The sequence below is a fragment of the Pongo pygmaeus genome, chromosome 5 (genome assembly GCF_028885625.2).
Source record: "Pongo pygmaeus isolate AG05252 chromosome 5, NHGRI_mPonPyg2-v2.0_pri, whole genome shotgun sequence".
NCBI classification, from domain to species: Eukaryota; Metazoa; Chordata; class Mammalia; order Primates; family Hominidae; genus Pongo; species Pongo pygmaeus.
In genome coordinates, this window is record NC_072378.2 from 118163314 (window position 1) to 118190578 (window position 27265).

General features: G+C 40.6%; 1 protein-coding gene and 1 long non-coding RNA gene across 3 annotated transcripts in view; both read left to right on the forward strand.

Annotated features, from left to right (window-relative positions):
- The window catches only part of SLC35F1 (solute carrier family 35 member F1), a 415309-nt gene that overhangs the window by 176815 nt on the left and 211229 nt on the right, over positions 1–27265 (forward strand). The gene's annotated exons all lie outside the window — the stretch shown is intronic.
- LOC129039366 (uncharacterized) lies at positions 1138–10660 on the forward strand. Its single transcript, XR_008503315.2, has 3 exons — positions 1138–1277; positions 9602–9683; positions 10477–10660. It is a non-coding gene; the product is annotated as an uncharacterized LOC129039366 (long non-coding RNA).

Below are 27265 nucleotides of genomic sequence, written 5' to 3' on the forward strand. Positions count from 1 at the left end.
AGGTGGACAGGGTGCTGGGGAAATGGGGACCCTTGCTCCTTTCCCCAGCTGTCACTACTTGCTCTGAGATGATTCCCTGGGACCAGGAAACTCAGCAACCTCTCTGGTGGGGGCTTTCAAGGTCTTATCACTTCTGTCCCTGGTTCTGTGGGTAGCCTTGACAGACTTATGCCTTTCCCTGCCCTCAGCCAATATCACATTGACTGGAAGGCATTGATTAAGCATCCTTATTCTTTGATTTGTTTAACCATCCCCTCTTCCAGTTGTAGGTAGCCTGGGTGGTGGTGGTCTGTGTCTGGAGCAGAGACTGGGCCAAGCAGTTAGAACAGGATAGTATATTCCTTACTGCCATCACATTGTGTCACCCCGCCAACTCTCTTCTATGCAGGAGCTGCCAAGACTCTCCTAGAATTTGGGTCCACGTCAAAAGGGTCCTAAGGAATTGGTTCCCCCTTGGAGGAGGCTTCCTCTGGTCTAGGAGTGTCCTCAACAAGGCTGTTGCTAGTGTGGTCCACTTTCAGGGCTAACAGCTGGTTCTGATATAGTTAGGCCTGTCAGCTCCAGCTTGGACCAAATTCCCTGGGATTTTCCTGGTGCAAACTAAAATAACATCCTTCTCACAAATTCGTTAGTAATGTCCTTTGTGCAAGGCCTATGTCAACTAGTTACAGATTTTGCTAATTGTGTAATCATCTAGCCTATAGTTTTCTCTTTTTTTCTTTCTTTCTTTTTTTTTTTTTTTTTTTTTTTTTTGAGGTAGAGCCTCACTGTCTCCCAGGCTGGAGTTCAGTGGTGCGATCTTGGCTCACTGCAACCTTCACCTCTAGCCTCAGCCTCCTGAATAGCTGGCGTTATAGACATGTACCACCACCAGCCTACAGTTTTCTATCTTGTCTTTAAGATATGTCATGCCAAATATTAATCATGGATTTTACAGCTTGCCCTAGATGAATTAATATGATTATGTGAATGACCTGCCTTGAAAAGTAGGAAGTTTCTCACTGTGGAGGAGTTCAAACATAAGTTGAGTTACAAACTTGTGGAAATTTAAGCATTTGATGGATGGATTTCGGACCTAAATTATCCTGAAGGACCTGTCCAGTCCTGAAATTTTACAGTTCTGTGTATTTTTTCATAGTGCTTCTATGCTGACTTCTGATGATCAAATTTCCCCCTTCTTGAGTTCATGAAAAATATGAAAGTTCAAGGAGTCACTGATGAAACTCCAAATAAAGCCAGAGAAGAAAGGTTTAAAAATTCTCCAACACTTCCTACAGGTAGGAAAAAGAATGTTCAGACATGCAAGAAAATGCTACTTGGTGTATTTTTTTTTTCAGGCACAAATGACAAATATATTCCTTTTCATTATGATTAAAGCTTTCTCCAATGTAAAAAAAATAAATTTCCCTTTCTTAAATTCTCACAATTTACCCATTGGAGACTAGTCCCTGTGATTGCTGTCGAACTGTCCATTTTATAGTTTGTATGCTTTTCTTTCTTCCTTTTGGTGGAAATTAGACCAGACTGTGCCTGTCTTCTGTCTTGTCTACCTCTTCCACTTTCTGTGCTTTCTCAAAGGTCAGTGTCAGCAGTTCTGCTACTCATTTGCAAGTTCTGCAGTTACCTCAAGATGTGATTTGTCGAGGTCAGGATACTTGAACTCACTTAGAGCAGCCATGTGCTCTCTTTCATTATCTTTCACCACCCTCAAATGTCAATTCCCTCTTAGCAAGACTCATTCCTGGTTCTTCAATCCACATCTCTTTCTCACAACAAAAACTGAGGCAGAAGAGGAATGAAAGGTTTTACTTGCAGCTACTGTTTGGGAACATTAGAATGTCTTTGCAGCCCCACCTCCAGCCTCCTTTGTTCTTTGGGCACCAGCTCTAATTTAGGAGGCTCTTATTGTTGACCCCCATAATTTTTAGAAGCCTTGGTTCACCGTGGTCTTTCCTCTTACTGAGGTTTCTGACTCATTTATGTCTGTCAGATGCTTTTCCTTCATTGTCTGTCCTTCTCTCCTTATTTTGTACTTGTCCTTTAAAATACAGGCTCACTGGGAGGCTTGCCCATGCAGCTCCTTTGGAACCTCCTTCCTTTCTTCCTTGTCAGGTTCACTGGAATCATCTAGTCTTAGAAAGTGTATCATGCCTGCCTTTATTCTGACATTTCTTCTATCTTTAAAAGCCTGTCTGTAAAGCCTGATCTACATGTTTGGTCTACATGTCTGACTGTGTTCTTTGTTCTCCAGTCCCCTGGGACCCTAAAGTGCTGGGGCCCTGTATTGCCTTGTTATGCTGCCCTAACAGCATGCCACAGACTAGGTGGCTTAACCAACAGAAATTTATTTTCTCACAGTTCTGGAGGGTAGAAGTTCTAGATCCAGGTGTCAGCAGGATTGATTTCTTTAGAGGCCTCTCCTTGGCTAGTAGATGACCATCTTCTCCTTGTGTCTTCACATGATCCCTCTCTGTCACTGATTGTGTCACTTTCCTCTTATGAGGACACCCGTCATATTGGATTAGAGCCTAGATTAAAGAGCTCATTTTAACTAAATTACCTCCTTAAAGATGCTAGCTCCAAGTACAGTCACATTCTGTGGTACTGGGGGGCTAGGACTTCAACATATTAGTTTTGGGGGGATCACAATTCAGCCCATAACAGGCCCCTTTCCTCTTTAGCAGCTGGTAGCAAAAGTCAGAATTAGAGTCACAGTCACATTTGTGGAGTGGTTTTTGTTGTTTGTTTAGCATCTTTACCTTTTATAGAAGAATTACCAGCAAGTCATTATGATTGTCTCTGCTGATCTGCTCTTGCTAGGCTCAGCCCAATGTTCCAAGACAGAATTCACTGGACCCTCCTCTGCCTACCTCTCCAAAAAGCAGCCTGAGTGCATGCCTTCCATGTCTTTGCCCAACAACTTCTATCAAAATCCTACTCATCCAAAAAGCTCAACTCAGATACCACCTACTGTTTTCCTGGTCTGTGCTGCCATAGTACTCTGTCTATGTAAGAACATTTATGTTTATTTAATGTTTCTATTATGCTAATGTTATTTAGCTAGACTTTCTTGCTCATATAAGATAGTGAGCACCTTTAGAAACATTTTTTTATCATGTTTAATTGCCCTAAAGCACTAAATACTTGGTTTGGACCCAGAAACTTCTCAAGAAATACTGAATTGGTTTGAATCTTCTCATAGATTTAGAATAGCAATCAAAGCAATAAACACTTAAATTGCATTTTATAGTTACACATGTTCTTAGAAGTACTCCATGACAAATCATTGATATGGTTAATATAATCACTGAGTTACTTTAATAGTTACTTTTAATGGTTACTTTAATAGTTACTTAAAGTATTTACCATAATTAAACTGTGTATCTTTTTATATATTTTTCGTGGTGATCTCACACAAAGAACTATTTATTCCTAGCACTAATTTCACATTTATTTATGGTCAAGTATCCTTTTATACATGTCCTAGATCCTTATTTTAAAATGTAGTTCCGTGGTGAAGAGAGGCTATGATTTGTAAGTATTTCCATCCCTGGCACTGTGTAGTAAACAGAGGTAATTCAATGTGGGTCACAGAGGGTTGCTCTCACATCAGGTGTGCAGGGTTGCCATCTGACCATGGCCACAAAAGTAGTTTCTTGGAAAATAGCCTATTTGAAAGAATTATTGAGTCTAGTAAATAGGCAGCTTTCCTTTTAGGGTGTCTCTCAGCCTTTTCCCTCCTTATACCTCATCCACAGAGTGGATGTTGAACATTCATTCATTCTTCTTTCATATAAAAATATTTAATAAGCACCACTTGTAATGAATCTTATATTCAAAATAAATAGTTCGTCTTAAAACAGAGTAAGGTGGCAGTAGAAGGTGTGAGGGGTGAGAAGGCAAGGCTACTGTGTTTGGTTGTGCAAGTTTACATTAAACAAGGGCATTCAGCCCTAGGGGTGATGGGACGGACACCAGACTGATCAAGTCTTATCATGCCATGCACCGTTGCATAAAGATGTGTTAGCCCAGAGGAAGCAGAAAAAAGGAGGGTTTTTCCTAATTAGCATAAAGACACTTCTACATTCATCAAGCTCTGCATTGAAGGACTGGATTCACCCACAGGAGGCACTTTTTTTGGTAACTTAAGTAAGGACACCTGTGGACTAGCAGCAGCTGTGGGAATTAAGGAGAGATAGATCTACTACACATTGCACAGTTGGGTGGCAAAATGTGTTTTAAATCTTAAACCACACTTAAGAAGCTGTTGCAGAAACCCAGAAAGAAATCATGGTGCCTAGAATGAGGTAATGGCCGTGGAGATAGAATTGATGGATCTGCTGATGGGTTGGATACAAGAGGTGTGGGAAAGAGAGATGACCCCAGAACTCTGGCATGAGCATTTGATAACCATTTTTATAATTTACTAAGATGGGGAAGACTGAAGGTGAGGGCCAGAATGGTGAGGGAGAACTTGAAGAGTTTTGTTTTGAGGAGTCTCACTATAGATACTAACTGGGGATTTTATATTTTATACATACTTGGAGCCCCATAGAGCAGCCATGAGAAGGTTCTTCCTCACGTATGCCCAAAACCTAAAAGAAACAAAAGAACTGGGGCTGGGAGTTCCAACAAGTCATTCAGCATCTATGGGCCTTTTGCTAAAGGAATTAGATACTCATTACTTCCAAAGTCTTTTCCTACCATAACATAATACTATTAATTTCTGTTTCGTTTTGCTCATTTTTTATGATACACTCTCAGGAGGAGAGGGTGGCTTTGACAGCTAATGGTAAACTAATGAATGCAGATTCTCCAAGCTAAAAAACAAAATCAACAACACACACAAAGAGGCCTCAAACTGCTACCTAACCTGTTTTTTGCAATAGTACTGGCTCAAAGACAGACCCTTGGAAGAGTTGTGGATCTATTTTCATGTCTTTATTGTCAGCAAATGTCATCTCTTTCACCATGACTGTGGATCTTGGGGACATTTGTGGATGACAGGGCTTCCTGTTAATAGCAGTCTCCCAGATAACCATCAGCCTCCAATTTGACTTTGCAAAATTGGAATGAAAGTCTTTCTTCCATAAGCCAATTTCATGAAACAAAACACAATGCCTTAATTCTTGACTCAAAACCGAAAAGCTATAATGGTCCCATAAATGATTAAAACAGCAGCTGGTAATGTCTTGGAAACAGATTGATTAGTTGGAATGCCTTAAAATCTGTCTAGATTCTGCATGCCTTTGAGCAATATGAACTAATTCTGAGACTGAGTAAGAATGGGTGTTTAGAACTCAAAGATGTCAAGATAATTATAAAAATTCTGGCAGGGACTGAAGAATCTCTCTAGGGCAACTGCTAGCATATTTTAACACCTCAAGGTGGGTTATAAATTTTGGAAGAGCTTTGGCATATGGAAACTCATGGATGACTCTTGTTTAACTGGCCAGGATGCTCTAAGTCAAATGTCCTAGTATTGTCATTTAGTCCTAGAAATGGGTTTTGAATGCCTACCATGTAACTGTCATGAGGATGTAGTGGTGAATAAGACAGAGTTCCCACCCTCACTGAGCATATGTCATGGTGGGAGGAAACAGACAATAGCCTAATAAATAAAGAACATATAGAAATTCTCCAAGCAATAAAGCTGAAATGGTGAGATACTACTTTAAATTGAAATATTAAGAAAGGCCTCTCCAAATAGGCGACATTTAAGCTGCAACTTCAATGATGAGAAGGATGGAACCAACAATATAAATACTTGAGTGAAAATTCTGTCTATGTAAAGGCTCTGAGGGAAGTGTGAGCTTGCCATAGTTGAAGAACAGTGAGAAGGAGATGAGGCTGAAGCCTGGTGAGGGAGGAGAGGAGTGGTAGGAAATATGATGAGAAGGGTTGGCAGAATCCAGACTAAGTGTTGCTTTCTAGAGCATAAGGATTGAGTTTAACTCTGTGAGAAATCAGTGGAGGTTTCAAACTGAGTTTTACATAAAAATAAGATCTATCAAATTAATACTTTAAGAAATACTTTTCTAACTGCTGTGTGGAGAATGGACAATGGGGGGCATAAGTGGAAGGAGGAAGACTCACCACGATGTTATTGAAGTTCTCCAGACACAAGAAGATGGTGGGCTTGGACAAGAGTGGGAATGGGAGTGCTGGTCAGATGTGGCTAGAAGTAGAATAGAGTTTGAAGGAGGAGCTGATGGGACTTGTCAGTAGATTGGATTTTGGGCATGAGAAAAAGAGAGAGAAATAAAAAATGTCCGGATGACACATAAGTTCTTGCTTTTTAAGTAGTTGGGTGAATTGATCTTAACTGAATGAATGAAATGGGTCTTAGATGAAGAACATGTTTGGATGTGTTGAAACAGGCATTCCAAACTTATATTTAGACTGAGTAATATGAGATTCCTGTTACATATCTCAGTGGCAATGCCTAATGGGTTGTCAGAGCTTACTGGATGAGTTACCAAATGATATGATTTGGCTGTGTCCCTACCCAAATCACATCTTAAATTGTACTTCTTATAGTCCCTGTGTGTTGTGGGAGGGACCCAGTTGGAGGTAACTGAATCATGAATCATAGGGACGGGTTTTTCCCATGCTGTTCTTGTAATAATGAACAAGTCTCATTGGATCTGATGGTTTTATGAAGGGCAGTTACCCTGCACACACTTTCTTGCCTGCTGCCATGTAAGACTTGCCTTTGCTGCTCCTTCACCTTCCACCATGATTTTGAGGCCTCCTCAGTTATGTGGAACTGTGAGTCCATTAAACCTCTTTTTCCTGATAAATTACCCAGTCTTGGGTATGTCTTTATTAGCAGTGTAAGAATGAGCTAATACAGTAAGTTGGTACCAGGTAGTGGGTCGCTGCTGTAAAGATACCTGAAAATGTGGAAGAAACTTTGGAACTTTGTAACAGGCAAAGGTTGGAACAGTTTGGAGGCCTCAGAAGAAGATAAGAAGATGTGGGAAAGTTTGGAACTTCCTAGAGACTTGTTGAAAAGCTTTGACCAAAACGCTGATAATATTATGGACAATAAAGTCTAGGCTAAGGTGGTCTCAGATGGAGATGAGGAACTTGTTGGGAACTGGAGTAAAGGTCACTCTTGCTATGCAAATAGACTGGCAGCATTTTGACCCTGCCCTAGAGATATGTGGAACTTTGAACTTGAGAGAGATGATTTAGGGTATCTGGCAGAAGAAATTTCTAAGTGGCAAAGCATTCAAGAGGAAGCAGAGCATAAAAGTTTGGAAAATTTGCAGCCTGATGATGCAGTAGAAAAGAAAAACCAGTTTTCTGAGGAGAAATTCAAGCTGGCTGCAGAAATTTGCCAAAGTAATGAAGAGCCAAATGTTAATCACCAAGACAGTGTGAAATATGTCTCCAGGGCATGTCAGAGACCTTTGCAGCAGCCCCTCCCATCACAGGTCTGAAAGCCTGGGAAGGAAAAATGGTTTCCTCCAGCCCCTCTCACCACAGGCCTGGAGGCCTAGGAGGGAAAAATGGTTTCATGGACCAGGCCATGTGGTGTTGAGCCTGTAGGAACACAGAAGTCAAGAACTAAGGTTTGGCAACCTCCACCTAGATTTCAGAGGATGTATGGAAATGCCTGGATGTCCAGACAGAAGTTTGGTGCAGGGGCAAAGCCCTCATGGAGAACCTCTGCTAGGGCTGTGTGAAAGGGAAATGTGGTGTGTGAGCCCCCACATGGAGTCCCCACTGGGGCGCTGCATAGTACAGCTGTGAGAAGAGGGCCACCATCCTCCAGACCTCCACTGACAGCTTACACCATGCACGTGGAAAAGCTGCAGACACTCAATGCCAGCCCATGAAAGTAGCGTTTCATGGGCTGTACCCTGCAAAGCCACAGGGGTGGAGCTTCCCGAGGCCATGAGAGCCCACCTCTTGCATCAGTGTGCCCTGGGTGTGAGACATGGAGTCAAATGAGGTCATTTTGGAACTTTAAGGATTAATGACTGCCCTGTTGGATTTCAGACTTACATAGGGCCTGTAGCCCCTTTGTTTTGGCCAATGTCTCCCATTTGGAACAGGTGTATTTAAACAATCCCTGTACCCCCATTGTATCTAGGAAGTAACTAACTTGCTTTTGATTTGACGGGCTCATAGGTGGAAAGGACTTGCCTTGTCTCAGATAAGACTTTCGACTTGAACTTTTGGGTTAATGCCTGAATGTGCTAAGACTTTGGGAGACTGTTGGAAAGGCATGATTATGTTTTGAAATGTGAGGACGGCTGGGCATGGTGGCTCACACCTGTAATCCCAGCACTTTGGGAGGCAGAGGTAGGTGGATCACGAGGTCAGGGGTTCGAAAACAGCCTGGCCAATGTGGTGAAGCCCCATCTCTACTAAAAATACAAAAATTAGCCAGGTGTGGTGACGTGCACCTGTAGTCCCAGCTACTTGGGAAGCTGAGGTAGTAGAATGGTGTGAACCCAGCAGGCGGTGCTTGCAGTGAGTGGAGATCGCACCACTACACTCCAGCCTGGGTGACAGAGCGAGACTCCATCTCAAAAAAAAAAATTAGAAATGTGAGGACATGAGATTTGAGATGGGTCAGAGGTAGAATATGGTTTGGCTGTGTCCCCATCCAAATCTCACCTTGAATTGTAGTTCCCATAATTCCCATGTATCTTGGGAGGGACCTATGGGAGATAATTGAATCACGGGGGCAGGTTATTCCCATGCTTTTCTCATGATAGTGAATAAGTTCAATGAGATCATTGGTTTTATAAAGGGCACTTCCACTACATAAGCTCTCTTGCCTCTGCCATGTAAGACATACCTTGGCTCCTCCTTTGCCTTCTGCTGTGATTGTGAGGCCTTCCCAGCCATGTGGAACTGTGAGTCCATTAAACCCCTTTTTCTTTATAAATTACCCAGTCTCAGATATGTCTTTATTAGCAGCATAAGAATGGACTAATACACCAAGAGAATGAAATAGACACAAGAGAAGTCAAAGGACCAAATCCTAAGACTCCTCCATTTTCAGAGAGTGCAGAAGAAGAGTATCCAGTAAGGTCAGAGAAAACCAGGACAGTGTGATGTCCTGAAAGCCAGAGAAAGGGAGTGTCAAGATGATGAGTAAGAAGATGACTGATAATTGGCCATTATATTTGACAAGACAAAGGTCAAGACTATATTTGACAATAGCAATTTCTGTGAAGAGGTTAATAAAAGTTCTGAAGTGATGCATGTAAACCAATCTTTGAAGTGTTCCTGTAGAGGACTGGAGATTAATCAGAGATAATTTGCAGGGCGGGTTTTTATCCCAGTTTTGCTTTTAAGGTGGCAGTTATAGCATAATTCTATGCTGTTGAGAATGATATGGGGGAAAATTGAGATGCAAAGAAAGAGAGAAGGGATATTTTCAAAAGCAAAGTCCCTGAGTAAATGAGAGAAGATGGAACTCAGGGCACAAATAGAGGGCTGGCACTGATCACAGGAGAGAATGTTCTTCCATTGAAATATTAGGGAAAACAGAATATAATGGGACCAGATGAAGTGGGTTTGTAAAGTATGTGATAAGTAAATGATGTAGAGCTCACAAAATTGCTTCCATTTTCAGGAAAATATGAAGCAAAGGTCATCAGCTGCAAATAAGGAAGGCAGAGAAAGTAGTATTGAAAGTTTAAGGAGAGAAAGAGATTGTAAGTTTTCCAGGAAGATGGGGTAGGATTACGGGGCAGTACTCAAGAGGTCAACAAGAGAATAAAGTAGACAGAAGAGAAGTCAATGCAGAAGAAGAGTATCCAGTAAGGTCAGAGAAAACCAGGAGAGCGTGTTGTCCTGAAAGCCAGGGGAAAGGGGTGTCCAGATGATGAGTAAGAAGAGGGAGGACTGAGGCCCCATGTGGTGGCTCACGTCTGTAATCCCAGCACTTTGGGAGGGCGAGGTGAGCAGATCACTTGAGATCAGGAGTTCGAGACCAGCCTGGCCAACATGGTGAAACCCTGTCTCTACTAAAAATACAAAATTTAGCTGGGCATGGTGAGGCAGTCCTGTAATCCCAGCTACTCGGGAGGCTGAGGCAGGAGAGTCACTTGAACCCAGGAGGTGGAGGTTGCAGTCAGCTGAGATCATGCCACTGCAGTCCAGCCTGGGTGACAGAGCGAGACTCTGTCTAAAAAAAAAAAATTAGCCAGGTGTGGTGGTGTGTGCCTATGATTCAAGCTACTCGAGAGCCTGAGGCAGGAGAATCACTTGAACCCAGGAGGCGGAGGCTGCAGTGAGCCGAGATTGAGCCACTGCACTCTAGCCTGGGCAATGGAGTAGGACTCTGTCTCAAAAAGAAAAAAGAAGACTGATAATTGGCCATTGTATCTGACAAGACAAAGGTCATGGCTACACTTAACAATATCACTTTCTGTTAAGAGGTGGGGACAGAAGTTCTGAAGTGGATGCAGAACATTAGTCTTAGTTTGTGCTCTTTGTTCCAAACAGGTGCCAGCATTGAAAATCTCAGTAAAAAGACCATGGCATTCCAACAAGGACATGGAGGAGGCATGTAACCTCAGGCACATCATTCCATTTTCAGATTCTTATGTTCTTTATCTGTACAGTCCAGATGATATTTCCTACCAGGCAGGTGATTGTCCATATCAAATTAGACAACATGCTTCACAGGATTTTTTTTTCCTTTTTCTTTAAGAAACTTGCCTTCAGTCCTCTTTCAGTCTGTCATTAGACAAACAGCTGTAGGAATCAGTTAATTTCTATAGGCCCATGTACTAAAGAAATTAGGTACTCATTACCTAATGTGCCTATGTGGCCTAAAGTGAGCCCTGAAATTTTGGTATCTGCAGTATCAAAAGGAAAGGAACATCATGGAGGTTCCTTGACCAAATCAGACATAGACAATAGGGCACTCAGGGGCTCAAACAGAAGTGGAGCCTGAAATTATTGGTGATGGAGAGCTGAAATAGTGTGCAAATGGAAGTGGAGTCAGAAAGAAGCAACTAGGGAAGAAAGGAGAATGTGGAAGCAGAAAAGAAGGGCCAGGAGTGGTGGAAGGTAGTTGTGGACTGGATGAATGTCACATACACAGTTCAGTGTTTCTGTTTAGGGTTCTTTGACTTGTCTTCATTATTACCAACTGAGTGCCAAGCCATAGACTTGGATCTCTGATTTACAAAGTCTACTTTGACAGAAGTAAGCTAAGAATGTGAGCCATATGAGAGGCATAATATGGTGACTCTATACTCTCTCCAAAATGGGGAAAAGAAAATTGAATCAATGAAAGATTGGAATACTGCTGCTAAACCTTGTTTCTCCCAACTTTTTGGGTCCCAATCTCAACCCTTTCCTTCAATCAAAAGAGTAGCTAATTCAGGGCTGAATTTGCAGTTAGCCAATATTAAATAAATACAAATAAGGAAATACTAATACATTTGAGGAATATGGACACAGATATATTTAGGTAAGCCTTGGTACAACTTGGCCTGTGAAATTTTTACCCGATAGCTGAATTCCCATTTCCTTTAGTTAAGGCATAGCAGAATCCAGTGAATGTGAGTTAAAAAGAGTAAAGCCACTTGTGAAAAAAATTTTCGTAGACATACTGACCCTTTTAACCACCTCAAATCTTTGCTGGGAACAGGAAGGCGATGAATAAATAATCATAGTTCTCTTGGTTGAGTTTCTAGTGATTGGGTATTCAGTTTTGGCTGGCTACACACTGAGCAGTTCCTGGTCATCCAGGCATTGTTGTAAAATCCCCTTCAAATGCACAATAGATGGGCCTTCATTATTTTTCAAAAGCCCAAGGATTGACTGCCAGGGATCACACTTCTTCTCTTGTTCTCTTCATGCTAGGGCTTTCCTATTGAGAAACTTTCAGTTAGCCAAGGAAGATACACCACTCACCTTCCTTTTGGACCATTTATTCATCCAGTGGGTAACTGTCAACATGAGACAACATTACTGAAAAACGCAGAATCATGATGGGAAACATATTCTACTATTTGTGGTTTCACTCCTACCCCAAAGCTGCTCTTTTTCCACTATGCCCCTATTCCCTGCCTTAGCTCAAGCAAAAGACTCACTCTCCTTTTCATTCCAAACAGAATTGATCATGGAATCCTATCATTTCCATCTCTTTAGCATTTGCAGGATCTATTCCCTCTTCTTCGTCTTCTTTACCTCCATTCAGGATCTCAGAAGTCTTTCACTCTTGGTTCTTAACTGGCCTCTCTTCTTCCTCTTTTATTTTCCTTTGCTGTTTTCCCTTTTCAGCTCAGGTGATCTTTCTAAAACTCAAAGCTATCATTCCCCTCTTCAGAATTCACACAACTGCTTCCATTTGCCCCAGGATAAGGCCACATTCTGAAATTGACCTATGAAGTACCCCCTCATTGGACTCCCACCTCACTTTCCACCTGCCTTTCTGGCCGCATACCTTTCCACCTTCCTTTTGTGCTATATGCAGACCACATTATACTCCCTTCAGTATAGCTTAATAAATGTTGAGTGAATGAATGAATGAATGAATGAATGTCTGCTTCCAAGGGGAGAAGGGGGCTCCAGGCAGGAGAGTTTGCCCCTTCCTTTTAAAACAATTCAGCCACATTTCCAGTTTTCCTGAGCCAGAGCATTAAAGGCCTTTTTCCTCCTTATTTTGAAGGAAGTTTCCAATCAGTTGTGTCTTGGGGGTGTGCATTTATCTCTATCTCTTTTACTGTTGGACCCAGAGGGTGATGGAAACCATTTTGGTCTAAATGTCAGCTGTCATGAATGGGAAATCTGAGGGCACAGCTAGAGCTGACTCTGGTGGAGTGATATTTTCCTATGAAGATGGCTTTATGCAGGAAATTGTATTCAAATCACAAATCTCATTTAGAGAATTATTTTGCTGCCATCACCAGCCGCAACAGCTGATAATGCCACAGTGGTCATTCTTTGTCCCAGTTAAACAAAGTACTATCCTAATCCGTTAAAAATAGCATTGAGCTTAAAACCATTCAAGACAATTACCAGCTACCTAGTAATTATTCTAGAGTGAATTTTTCATTCTTACTAAGTGAGTAGGTGTGGTTTAGTATTCCTTAGTTTTCTCACGTCTAATTATAAATAGATTTATTTCTTAAGCAGTATGTCTTTTTTCTAAAAATAAGTCGATGGCTGTATATCTCCTCTGCTCTGAGCTCTGATGCAACATGAATAGAAAATTCACAACAATACTATTACTCTTAAATAACAGCAGAGTACTTTGATTCATTCAATATATATTTATTATCTATTACTTGCAAGCACAGTGGTGAAGATACAACGAACAAATCAGTTAACAGAACTTATTTCATTACTTCACAATTGTATAGGTGTTTGCAAAACACTTTTATATACATGCCTACTTTTAATTTTCAGAATAACCTCATGAGGTAGAGTGGGCAAGAATTATTACCATCCTCCTACAATTAAGACAACCTGGGTACAGAATGTCCTGAAGACTTAAATCAGAATACGTAACCCATAAATGGTAGATCTAGCATCAGAACCAGTGTCTCCTCATGCTAGTGCCAGTGCTGTCTTCACTATCCCATTCTTCCAGTGGCAATAATTCCTTGAGCCAGAAATTATTTTGAGACACGTGGTACTTAGAAATAAACCTAAGTCTCATGCATTGCGCAGTGGGAGTGCAGATAGTTAAAAACACCCCACCATGATGATACCCACTGTTTTTCAATCAGTTTCCCTTTCTTTGTACCTCTGAGGACTTTTTGCATCTTCCTTGGCTCCTGTCTTATGTCTTTTTTTTATAATTCCCTCTTTGTGTGCAGCTTACACCCTGCATGGCTTTCCAGGGAAGTTGCTGTTGCCTGTATTCTCTCCAATGTATGTCTTATTTGATAACTAAGCAAATGTATTTAATTATGTGCCTTTGGGTAAGGTGACTAGATGTGGACTTTATGTATAATGTTTGGACAAAGGGTACTATTGATGTGAAAGAAATAAGATAAGACTTTTAACGTATTTATTTTTATATATATTTTATTTTATTAGTAACACATATGAAGAGAAGAAGCAGAGGGGAGTTCCTTGTCCCCATTCAGGTGTCTCTTCCTGGTTCCCTTCATTTTCTCACCGCTGTGTTTGGCCTATTTTATAAGGTACATCCTCTAGGTGTACCTTATATATAATGATGAATGTTAGTGTTGGATGGGCCATAGATCCAAGGGAGAAAGTAGCATTAGGAAATGTGTTTACATGAAGGGGAATTCAGAGGAAATCTTGCTCATGGGATAGATCCACATTCCCTAGGGGCTGGAAAGAATTGTGAGATTTGAGCAGGAAGTTGGTGAATGTGGCAGTGCCGTGATGTCAGGCCAAGATTTTCTGATTTGAGGGCAACCTCACTTGCTGTGAAAAATCATCTAGAGTAGTGGTTCTCAAACTTAAGCAACAGAATCACCTATATGGAAGGCCTGTGAAAATAGATTGCTAGACACCACTGCCAAAGTTCCTGATCCAGTAAGTCGATGCTGCTAGTTGGGAAACCTTGTTTTGAAAACTACTACAAAACAAGGTCTTGCTACAGCTGTCACCTATGGAAGGTATATAACCAGGAGATGGTTTGCATTAAGTTCTCTCTCTCTCTCCCCACTCCTTCTCCTCCTCCCCTCCTCCTCTCTCTTCATTCTCCTCCCTCTCTCCTCCCTCCTGTTCCCCCCAAGAATTCCTATACTCAGTGGTTACCACTGACTCTCAGAGCCTGAAATGCTCATTCATGCGGTCTCTCATCTAAATAGAGTCAGAGCAACAAGGGGGCTGAAGGGAGTAACCCCCAGGTTAAAAATAGCCCGGTGGCCAAGAGAATATTCCAGGTAAGACATGAATTGAGACTGTCAGTGCCATCTGCCTCCACAGATTTCCACCTTGTGCATCCTGCACTGGGAGAAAATGCTCTGTGAGTGGCTGTGGTTCACTGTAACACATGGGCAGATTGGATAGGTGTTCACCCTTGTTTCTCTTGTACTCTAAAAACAGTGGTGGAAACAAACTTTGAGTAAATATCAAAAAGCTATGATTTGACACTAAACAAGAGATAAAATACATTGGTATTGCTTGTTTCTTGGTTATTTTTTAATAAAAAATCAATGCATTAGTTTGTGTATAATAAATAACATTTATGAACCCTTGAGAGCATTTTGCATATATAATGCATTTATCCTCACAGCAACCCAATAAGGTTGGTATTATTATTATACTCTCTTTATAAGTGAAGAAACTGAAGCATAGAGAGTTTGAATAACTTGCTCTAGGTCACATGAGCTATAACTGACAGGAGCTGGATTTAGACCAAGGCAGTCTGGTGCCAAAGCCTAGGCTTGCTTTTAACCACCATGCCATACTGCCTTGTTTTTATCCCTTTATCAGGCATTCTTCATACACCTCAATAAAATGGTCCCTGAGTTTTGAACCAAATAGACCACTGAGAAAATTACCCATAGTTAGCCAAACTTGAGGTTAAAGGCCCAGTTCTCCACAAGACTGTCCTCACTTCAGACACCAGCCTCAAGTTGAGAGGTCTCCAAGGCTACCCTAACTTCAGACCAGCTGGCTACCAATTTAGGGGCTCTATGGACTCCCTTAGCTTCAGTAATTCACTGGAACCACTCACAGAACTCAGGAAAGTGCTATACTTGATTACAGTTTTATTATAGCAAAAGTATCAATATTAGAACCAGCCAAAGGAAGTGGCACATTGGCAAAGTCTAGGGGGGTTTCAAATGTGAAGCTTCTGTCATCCTCATTCGCACATTACCCTCCTGGTATCAAAGTGTGACAGTGTTCTGTGAGTATCATCAACCAGAGCAGCTCATGTGAGCCTCAGTGTCCAGAGTTTTTATTAATGTTGCTTAATATAGGCATGCTGGATTGAATCATTGGCAATGAACTCATTCTCCAGCCCCACTCTATTCCCTGATGGCAGGGCCTATATCATGTGGTACAAAGCTACAACCATCAAGTCACATGGTTGGTGTTTCTGTTGTGGCCTGCCCCCATCTTGAGTCACCTCGTTAGCATAAATTATTAGTTGTGGTCCAGGGCCCCACCATGAATAACACGGCACTCCAGTCACTTGGGAAATTCCAAGGGTTTAAAGGTTACCTCCCAGGAACTTGGGACAAACGTCCACTAAATTCTTTGTTATGCTAAAGCACAGAGCAGGAAGGTAGTAAAACAGAGTTCCCTGTTCAGATAGGAATTTTATGACATCTTTTAGGTCAGCAGCTCTATTTCTGTGCCAGGAAATAGTCTCACTGTCACAGAAAGGGGAAGAATTTTCTCCTGGCATTTCTGCAAATAATCAAGCACTATGTCAGGAAAGGTAACACTGGGGAAGAGAGTGTCTAAATTAGGAGGAAGCTAGAGAGCTCTGCATGGTGGAGGCTGCTGGTGAAAACAGCCCTGCAGTAATTTACAAGGAGCTCACAGGCAGACAAACCAAATACAATGTGGTCCTTGCCACAGGGAGGGAGTGAGGATCTGCTGTGTGAATTGAAGGCCACAGAACTCTGCCTTGTGAAGCTTTTATACACCCAACATGTAAATTACAGTGCTTGTGAATTGGGGTTGGTTCACATGTAAATGAGAAAATGCTTGAGTTAAGCAAGTCTGCCTCTGAAAAGAATGGATATCTAAGAACTGAAGACTGTACTTGCAAATAATAGGGATGGAGACAGAGCTGTTCTAATTCCAAGGGACTTCTAAAATGAAAAATAATGAGAAGTGGGATGGGAGAAGGGGAGGGTAAAACATCAGAAGAAGCAATCTTCCATGAAAATCTGCCTGTGTGCCATTAATGCTTGTCTTACCAAATAAGAGCAAGCAAATGAGAAAAGAGCAAGGAGGTATAAATAAAGGGGTGGGCTCGAAGGGAAGCATGCTATGCATGGATGGAGCTTTTTATTTTAAAGGACTTGCTGTTATTAAAATATGTGCATTACATACTGTGTTTATAACTTACTCAAAACATGGGATTTCCTATTACACTCAAGCTCTCTTTTCTCTGAAATTGAAACCTCTCAAATCATACGAGTTTAATCAGGATTTCCAGTACAAAGGAAGAAGTGAAGGAATGCTTAATTTGGCCCAGGCATGCGTCTGAGTACCCTGGATGTTTGCAAGATTGACTGGTTTTGTCTTCTCAGTGGCAAGCTTCCTTTACTCACTAACCACAGGGCTGGGAGAGCTGGAGTTTTATGATGGCCATGGCAGCTTTGAACTGTTGAGCCCCTTTCATCGGGTCTAATGCTGCTGATGTAAGCAACATAAACTGGCACACAATAACAATGTACAGGAAGGACTTTTTCCTTTTCTATTTAGTTATTTATAGACAGGGTCTCACTCCGTTACCCAGCCTGAAGTGCAGTGGTGCAATCGTGGCTCACTGCTGCCTTGACCTCATGGGATCCAGCAATCTTCCCACCTCAACCTCCCGAGTAGCTGGGACTACAAGCATGCACCGCCACACCCAGCTAAGTTTTAAATTTTTTTTTAGAGACAGGTTCTTTCTGTGTTGCCCAACCTGATCTTGAACTCCTGGGCTCAAGTGATCCTTCTGCCTTGGCCTCCTTGGCTGGGATTATAGGCATAAGCCACTGTGCCTGGCCCCATTTTTTTTAAAGAAAAAACTGGATGCATATCTAGATACAGCAACTAGCTATGATTTTAATGTGACAGCCCTGGATGACAAGGGATTAAAAATGTCTGCGGATGCTAAGTGACAATTTCACGTTGTGGCACAGCAGCTTTTGCTCTGAAATCAGCCTCAGATGGAGAGAAAGCAGCCACTGCTGTGCACCTCAGAAGCTCATCCGTGGGCTTTGAGGCTAAATTCCTCCTCTCCTCCCTGAGTTCTCCCATTTGTAGGTCTGTTTCCATCAGCTAGAGGCAAAACCAATGCTTTGCAGGAAGGAGGCTGTCTCCTTGAGAGGCAAGGGTCTCAATCCAGAAGGAAAGCTGTAAAGGAAGTGCCTATTTCAGACAGCCTGCTATGATATCAGGAAGCCAGTGGAGTGGAAAGAACTGGGACCTTTGCATCTGCACAGATCTAGATTTGCACCCTTGTTTTGTGCTTAATAGTTTGGAGCAAGTATTGCATATCTCTGAGCCTCCCTTTACCCATCTGTAAAATTAGGGTAACCACTAGGTCTACCTTCCAAAGTTGTTTTGGGATCAAATAACTCAACATTTCTATAGTTCCTGAAACACAGCAGGTGCCCCCTCCCAAGAATATGTTGAATATTAAGTACATATATTTCTAATGCAAAATTGAAGCAAGCAGTTGATTATCATCAGCCTTAAAAGTTGATGCCTAATTTGTCTTATGAGCTGTCAACTTAGTGACTTCCTGCTTCGAGGATCCTATGATCCAACTGAGAACATTTATTTGTTTTTTTTTTAATTTTATTATTATTATACTTTAAGTTTTAGGGTACATGTGCACAACGTGCAGATTTGTTACATATGTATACATGTGCCATGTTGGTGTGCTGCACCCATTAACTCGTCATTTAGCATTATTTGTTAATACACAAAATGCCATTTGGCTCTCCTGCCCTGACGTCTGCCTGAGAAGAAGGCTGATTCTGTCCGTTTGTGGAGTGTGGGGAGCAGCCACTCCCACTGGATTGTGCCCACCTGGGCCGCCGACTTCTGTGCCCAGGCCTGGGAAGCCTGACAGGGCCCATTCCATCCACTTGCCGAACACACTGCCACAGAAATGGTAGCAGGCTGCTACATGGTGCGGAATGAATCCAAGAGTGTGTTTGCTGGTCTATGAAAATGCCAGCCGGAGCCCTATGAGTGGCTTGACTCTCCACCCTTTTCTTCCCCCTTGCAGGGAAGAGCAGACTTTTGAAAGGGTGGATTATGACCCAATAGGTCTGGGTTTGCCTCGTTTACTGTTGCAGCTTTTCTAAACTCAGATGATTGTTTAGGCAACCTTGAAGTGTTTTTTTTTTTTTCTGATCTCACATTTTAGTTTTCTGTCATTCAGTTCTGTGGCAGTTATTTTTATCTAATAATGTCATCTAAAAAAGTCTCAGAGTTTGCAGTAGGTTACTGTGTTTTATCAGCAGATGGCTTCTAGTAAACTTACACTTAAAAAGTAAACACATTGAAATGCTTCATATTCCTTCACAAGAATAACCATGTAGCATTTTAAATAGCAAGCACATGCATGCCAGTTCAGAAATATGCCAGGTTTTTCTTCTTCCTTCATTTCTTCCCTCCCCTTCCCTTCCCTTCCCTTCCTTTCCCTTTCCTTCCCTTCCCCTCCCTATCTTCCTCTCTCCCACATTCCCTCTTTTCCTTCCTTTCTTTCCATTTTTAAGTACTTGTATTTAAATACTCTAATGGGCTACTTAGAGATTAAATTGTGTTTCCAGCATGGTTCAGAGGCTGTATAACATATCATTCTAGAATAAGTCTGAACAGGGCCAAATCTTGGCTTTACCATTTGTTAACTACAAGATCCTGAGCAAATTATTTAACCTCCCTAATTCTTAGTTGCAATGTCCGTGAAATGTAAATAATAATATTGGGCTTATAAGATTCTTGTGGATTTCAGATAATACATAAAGCACAGTGACAAACACAGTAAATGCTCAATAAATGTTAGCTATTTTCTTTATATACTTAGAGAATATTTTGTAAGTTTTATTAATATTATTCTTGATAATTTTAAGGATTTCTCAAGTTCAGCCACTACAGAAGTTATATCATAACCAAATAAGTAAAAAGGGAGAAATAATGTGGCCCCTAATGTGATTTTTTAAAGTAAATAAAGGACTGATACATAATTCTGAACTCTCTCGGCATCGTTATCTTGAAGATAGGAGCTGCAATGCTTTGGACCAGAGAATGTCACCCACCCACCATTTGGACCAGTGTACTTGCAAGTTAAAAAGACTTTGAGGCTAAATCTGCTTGTTCTCATCTCTCTGTCTAAACCCCATGGAGTAACTCCCTCCCTCCAAGTCCAGCCCCTCAGGTGTCTACTGTGACCATGATGTTCTCAGCACCTTGTCCTACACATGAGCCTTCTTGTTCCTTCTCTTCTGGACTCCTTCCACTGCACCCTCCAGAGCTGCTCCTTCACTCCTGTCTTTTCACAGCTTGTTCTTAAAGCCTTCCCTGTACTGCATCTGGGTTTCTCTTGAAGACAGCGTTTTCCTTTTAGTCTTCTCAAAGAGTAGCTGAGTGTTACCTTGCATCTGTGGTTCCTCAGAGTGAGGTGGTAGATCTGTTACTCTGTTTGCTTGGTTGCGTCTATGACCCAACCCCTTCTCTAGTGAACATGCCATTCACAGATACTATCCCTCCCTCTCCTTCTTGCTTGTTGTCTACTTCCCATTCCTGCTCATTCATTGAAGACTTTGGTAATTGGTTCACAAGCCTCATCTCAATCTTAAGTAAAGTTTTAATGGATGGATTCAGTGTCCACACAGGCATTCAACATCCTGGACCTTAGTTCCTTCACTTGTTTATCTCTTCTTTCTTAATCTTTTATATTCCATACCAGAGACCTACTCTATGTCTACCCAGTGGACCTTGTTACCACCATCTCCAAAATAAATAATTCAAGCACCTTACATTCTGTCTGAAACCTTGTCTCATTTTAGTTTGCTTCATCACTCACACTGTGGTCATTCTTTGACATTTGTTTCTACTGCATCATTTTCTCCAATTCACTGATCTTTCTACTCATTGCCCAGGTATTTTTTAATAGCATCCTTATCTATTGTAGAGTCCAAGGTTTCTTTTCTAATAGGACTGTTGCCAGTACCCCTAATTTCCTTCCATCTCTGTATTTTCATCACACTCTTCAGATAAAACAATTTTTCATTTCACACTTTTATGCTTAATGTGTGCCTGTTCCTGAGCAGTGGAGTGCTCAAAAAGGAAAATGATACCTCAAAGTAGATAGTATGATGACCTTATCCACGATCATACATCAAAGGAGATGGTATGATGACCTTAGTCACGATCATACATCAAAGTAGATAGTATGATGACCTTATTCATGATCACCAACTTCAAATGACCCTCAACATTACTTGGCAACTTTCCTGCTTTTTTCTAATCAGCTCATTGTCCCAGACTGCACAATAAATATTTCAGTGTTGCCAATCTTCTCAAATCTCAGTTATCCCTCTGTACCTGCCTCCCTGGACTTTGTAGACAAATTGGTAGTCATAGGAATGCGGTATCAAGCCTGCAACTAAGTATTGCTAATATAAAAGTTAGAAGCCTGAAAACCTATGACTGGTACCTGTCATCTCCTCACCTCCTGCTAGACTAGAAGAGCACACCCTCCTCATAACTAATAATGACCCCTCTTCCTAATCTTTGGATCCCATCCCTTCTGCTTTCTCTAGATTTTTAAACTATGAATTCTTTCTCTCTCATGTATACTCAATGTCTTTCTTTCAACAAGAACTCTTCAACTGCAAGAGAATTCTTTGTTTCTCTCCCCATGCCCATCCAACAGTGCTTTCTCATTTTCCTGATGGCATCATTATTCACCCAGTTGATTATGACAAATTCCTCAAAGACAACCTTGTTTCTCTTTTTCTTACCCTGCCATGTACTCCATCAGCAAGACCTGTTGGCTCTACAGCCACTGCTAAGCTAAATCTGATCACTCCTCACCATTTCACTGTTACAGCTCTCTCACGTGTACTACAAAGTAGCTATCTAATAAGTATTACTGGTTTAATTTTGTTTCTTTTGATCTCTTATAATCCATCTTTGCATAACAAGAAGACTACTGCTTAAAGTTTAAATGAGAACTTCCCATTCTCTCCGTTGAAAAGCCTATAATACATTTCTATTGTGATTAGAATAAAACTTTATGCCCTTTCTGTAACCAATAGGCTATGCCTTCAACTCAGATTTTATTTTCTCCCACTTCCTCTGGCTTCCACAATCACTGGCTCTCATTCAGCCCTTTGGACACACCACGTTGTGTGTTCCTGCTCAGACTGTCATCTGCTTTGGCTGTTCTTACCTCATTATTTTATGACTGGCTCCTTACTGAAATGTCACCTCCTCACAGAAGCCTTTTCTAGCCATTGTATGTAAATAACATTCTACCCCCCAGCATCACTTTATATAATTCTCTTTACAGCATTTATCATCAATAGAAACTAATGTTATTTGCTTGTTACTTAATTCTGGTTTTCCCCTATAGGTGGCAAGCTCAGTAAGGATAGGGATCTAGCCTATCTTGTTTGTTGCTAGTCTCTGGTGCTTAGAATAGTGTCTGATACATGGTAGATGTACAAGAAATGTTGTTTAAATGAATGGATGCATAGACAAAAAACTGGATCCTTTTTATAAATGTTTAAAGCTGCTTAAGTCTGTGCCTTTTCAAAGGAAAAACAAAATAAAACAGCCCCACTTCCCTCTGTCCAACAACCGTTATCAGTTACTGCTTCATTTTCTCTTCTGAAACTCACATTCTGTACTCTAACTTCCAAACCCTTTTCTCCCATTGTCCTTTGGACTGGATATTTACTCAATGTTACCCTGAGTGACTACAGGGGGAATATATGCAGAATCTTTTTTATAGCTATTTGTTCCTCAAATAGAATACTGACAGATCTTATAACAACTCATATATGAGAAAAGATTTTCTCCATTGTCCAACAAACCTAGAAATATGAACACTTAGCTTGTTGATATTGAGTCTTTTTCCCTGGGACAATATTTTAGTTGGATCATATATGATAAGAATGGGACAGAAATGGAGATTAGACAATTTTTTCAAATAAAAAAGGCTATCAAAATAATACTGTCCACTTTTGAACTTGTGTGTAAGTTAGAAATGTATCTACACATATGGGCAAAGGGTATGTGTGTGTCTGTGTGTGTGTGTGTGTGTGTGTGTGTCTATGTGAGATCAGAATTGTCTGTGTAGGAATGGTAATGAAGACAATAGTATGAATGGTGTTAGGGATCAAGGAAAAATTATAGACAATTTCAGGGTCAAACAAATCTCTAATCATTCCCTTAAATTAGAAGGAATTGTACCTTGCCTTGAGTTTTATCAATAGGTGACCTTTCCTATTGGAACTGTGTGGCCTGTAGTTCCCACACAGCCCTAGCACAAGAAAACTTCAGATCCTACTCAGAGGTGCCATTCTGGGTTGAGGTGCTTTCTGAATCATTCCAAAAGAATGAACAGTGCCAAATTGGGGCATACGATCCATATAATTATTTGGAGATTGATAGTCTGTGTCTACTGTACGTTGTAATTCTGTATAACTCAAATATTTGATTCACACACACACACACACAAACTGTGTTTCCAAATAACAGAGAATTTGTTGTTTTGTGAAGCTGGTCCAGTGACTCTCTGGAACTTGATGTTTAACTGTATAGGTTTACTATTTCTATAATTTTCTTCTATAATTAAGTGTGAGGTGAGCTTTTATCATGGTCAAGTCTTGTTTATCACACTCATCATATTGATGCCAGTGCCTAAGCTACTTCTGGGTAAATTTTCTTAAGAATCTGAAGGAGTCACTGTGGATTTTTAAAATGGTGATTTATCACTGCTTTAGGCCCTGGGACAATCAGCCTGTATATCCATAGTTTCCTGGAATGAGAAAAGTCAGAAATTTCTTTAAGAAGCAAGAATCTTCAAAAATGTTAAAAGTACTAGGAGGTCTTGGTTTGCAGATACTTTTAAATATGCATTTATAGAAATGTCTTGGATATATGATTAAATGAAAGGAAATTACTTGAAAATTTTTTCTCAAGAACAGTTGTTTCCCTGAAATACCTTATGTGTTGTTGCACAATGTTATTGCTAGAGTGTGGGTTGGGGAATTGTTTGGAGCTCATTTATGCTGTGCTCTCCCCAGGTTGAAAACTTTCAATCAACTACTCCCCTTTAAATTTTTTTTCTTTATCAAACTGTAGATGAAGAAATGAGTTTAGCTTCTTATGTTACAGTGACATTTTATGGGTATATTATTTTCTCACACTGGGAAAATTAAACTTCTCATAAGATTAAATTGCAATACTTATTGCTTTTCTTTGTTTTGAATTATTCTAAAGTCCTCTATGCCTGTGCTCCTTTGAAGGCATTTCTTCTGGGTAAATTATAACCGTTTCTAGTTGAAGAACTGGGAACACACAGTGAAAGCTAATGATGAAGAGTTTAGGAACAGATTAATAAAATGGAACTTCACATGTAGAAGCAACTTTCGCCTTATTAGGGAATCATAGTAGAGGAAAGATGAAATTCAGGGAAAGCAGATGAGAAAAAGTAAGGCAAAGCCTTATCATAAAATCTGAATGTTTGAAGTAATTGGCTTTGAGAGGTTCACCTACTCAGAGTGGAAATGGGTGATGTAAACAGATGTGGAGCATATAGAAAAATGTAGGTGTCCAAAGGTTTATAATTATGCCAGCACATTGGCCACAATCAAGGTGGCCAAGAATGGGAGTGACTTTGGGAATTCTAGCTCTCAGAATTCCAAAAGCATTGACCAATACTTCTAGAAAGTTTTTCCTTAATCACCCTTGCCTTTATTCTTTCCCATGCTGGAGATACAACCATCTGCTCCTCAAGGCTCAAGCATAAACTTCAGCTGATAACTATCTAGAAAAAAGCCACACCATTTTCTACATAGGCAAGCTCAAATTCAGCTTCAGTTGTATACAAAGTTTATGTTATGCTCAAATTCAGCTTCAGTTGTATACGAAGGTTATGTTAGGAGTTCAACACCTAGCATTTAGAATGTAAGACCTTGGAGAATAAACAAACATTTGCTGGGAAAAAAAAAAAAAAAGAAAAGGAACCTGAAAAAAACAGTAAGAGACTGGTAGATCCAGCCTCTCACTGTCTGGCAGGACATCTCACAAACTATGCCAGACACACCAGGAGCTGGGCTCTTTAAGGCTTCTGAGAAAGGAGATTTCATGACCCGCTTAGTGACCCAGTGCAGTCAGTTAACAGGCTTCAGAAAACCCCTCTTTATGGCCAGCACTTACCTGTATCTTTAATCTTTCATTCAACGCATAATTATTAAGGGCTTTCCCTCTGTGAGGGACTATATTAGTTATTGGAGACACTTTGGAAACACAGCCACTGCTCTCATGGACCTAATGGATCAAATGGAGGCAGCACCACAAACAAATGTACAGATACATCACCGGTAAGTCTTACAAAGGAAAAGAGTCAGTGCTCTTAAATTGCTAGGTATGTGAGAGCAGCCTGTTCCCCATCTATGCCATGGATGTCTTGGTGGCTTTTATAAGAACCTCTGGTTTCAGGTCTGACATGTAAAGGCTTGGAAGTCATTGCTCCCTTCCTCACAACAGCAACAACAAAAAGCTAAACAAACTGAAAATCAACAACCTTTACAGAGAATTGAGGTCACAGCGGAAAATGCTGCCCTGAAAAGTGGAGAAACAGACAGCTATACACAGAGAACCGAAGCTTACAGGGAAAAAAGGCCCACAGCTAAAACCTGTATTGGTAGAAACAATAAACTGTAATTGACAAATTGCTGGAAGCTCAGGGAGAACTGACATGAGAATTAAAAAATATATCCAAGGGGGAGCGCAGTCTTTGGGGACAGAGGGCACTATTTGGGGAGTTTTATTTCCAGGAGCTCTAACAGTTTCTGCTAATTTTTGATTGAGAGCCAGACATAATGTATCAGACAAAAGAAAGTGAGATTGAGAGGCCTTTAGAGGAGGTCTTACACGTTTAGGAATTAGGTTATGCTTACCATTTGCTGGAGCTGTGGTGTCAGAGGCTGAAATATCCTCCAATGCCTTTGTTTTTGTCTCTCCTATTGTCTCTGAACATCCCTAGACATTCCTTAGATAGGATTTAAGGCTTGCAGTTCTTTCTTAGCTTTAATACTCTATTATTATATAGCAGTCTTATGGATATACTAATAAGGTGTAACAGTGAGAAGGCATTCTATAGTCCTATGATTAGGTCTCAGTCTTTTGTAAGCCTGAATTGTGTATTTCCCTTCCCCCTTGTGGAAGGCAAGAGGGTGCTGAAGTTGGCTTTTTCCCTTCCTCCAGGGGTGTTGTTGGGCTTTGGTAAAACCCCAGGTGATTAGACTTTGATACAACACTTTCCCTCCAGGGTAGGCCTTGTGAAGAAGAACAGAAAGCACTGAGTGTATTTTAAAATTATAATTTTCTCCTCCCCCATAGTAAGGAGTTTTCCTCCCATCTTCATAGTAAGAAACTGGGGATAACTACAAAAGGTATATCATACATGTATGGGAATACCAGAGGGAAAAGAAAGACAAAAAGTAAGAGAACAAATTTTTGAAGTAATGATGGCTGAGTATTTTTCAAAATAAATGCCAGATGCCAAACCAGAGATCAAGGAAGCTCAGAGAACCCCAAGCAAGTGAAATAACAAAAAATCTACACCTCTGTATATCACATTCACACTGCAGAAAATCAAAGACAAAGAAAATCTTGAGAGAAGTCAGAGGGGTTAGGAGAAGACATCTTACCTACAGAAGGGCAAAGATAATAATTACATTGCACTTCCCTTCAAAAACTATACAAGAAGAAAATAGAGGGAAGTATTTAAAAGTGTTGAAAGAGAAAAACTCCACCAACCTAAAATTCTATATCCAGTGAAGTTATCTCTCGAACGTGACAGAAACAAAGACTTTCTCAGACAAAGAAAAACAGAAAATTTGTTGACAATAGACGTGGCTTGCATAAATGATATAGATCAGAAACTCAGATCTACATAAAGAAAGGAAGAGAGAAAGAAAATCAATGAATGTAAAATAAAATTTTATTTTTGTTATTTGTAATTGATCTAACAGATAACAATGTATTTAAAAGAATAAGAGAAACAATATATTGGGTGATTAAGCTTATGAATAAGTGAAATGAATTACAGCAATATTATATAGCATGGGAGGGAAAAACTAGGAACACTTTGTTATAAGGTACTTGTGTCAGAGGCATTGGAATCAGAGCAATTCCATCTTTAGTGAGGGCTAGGAATATGAGGCTGGGACTTGCTGGGCTGCATTCCCAGAAAGTTAGGCATTCCTAGCCTCTAGCTGTTTATGGCTAAGGGAACAAATTAATAATGTTTTCTAAACAGGCTGAGATTTGGGAGTGTCCACATACCCCAATATCTTGAGAACAAAGGCCTTTCTTTCTTTCTTTCTTTCTTTCTTTCTTTCTTTCTTTCTTTCTTTCTTTCTTTCTTTCTTTC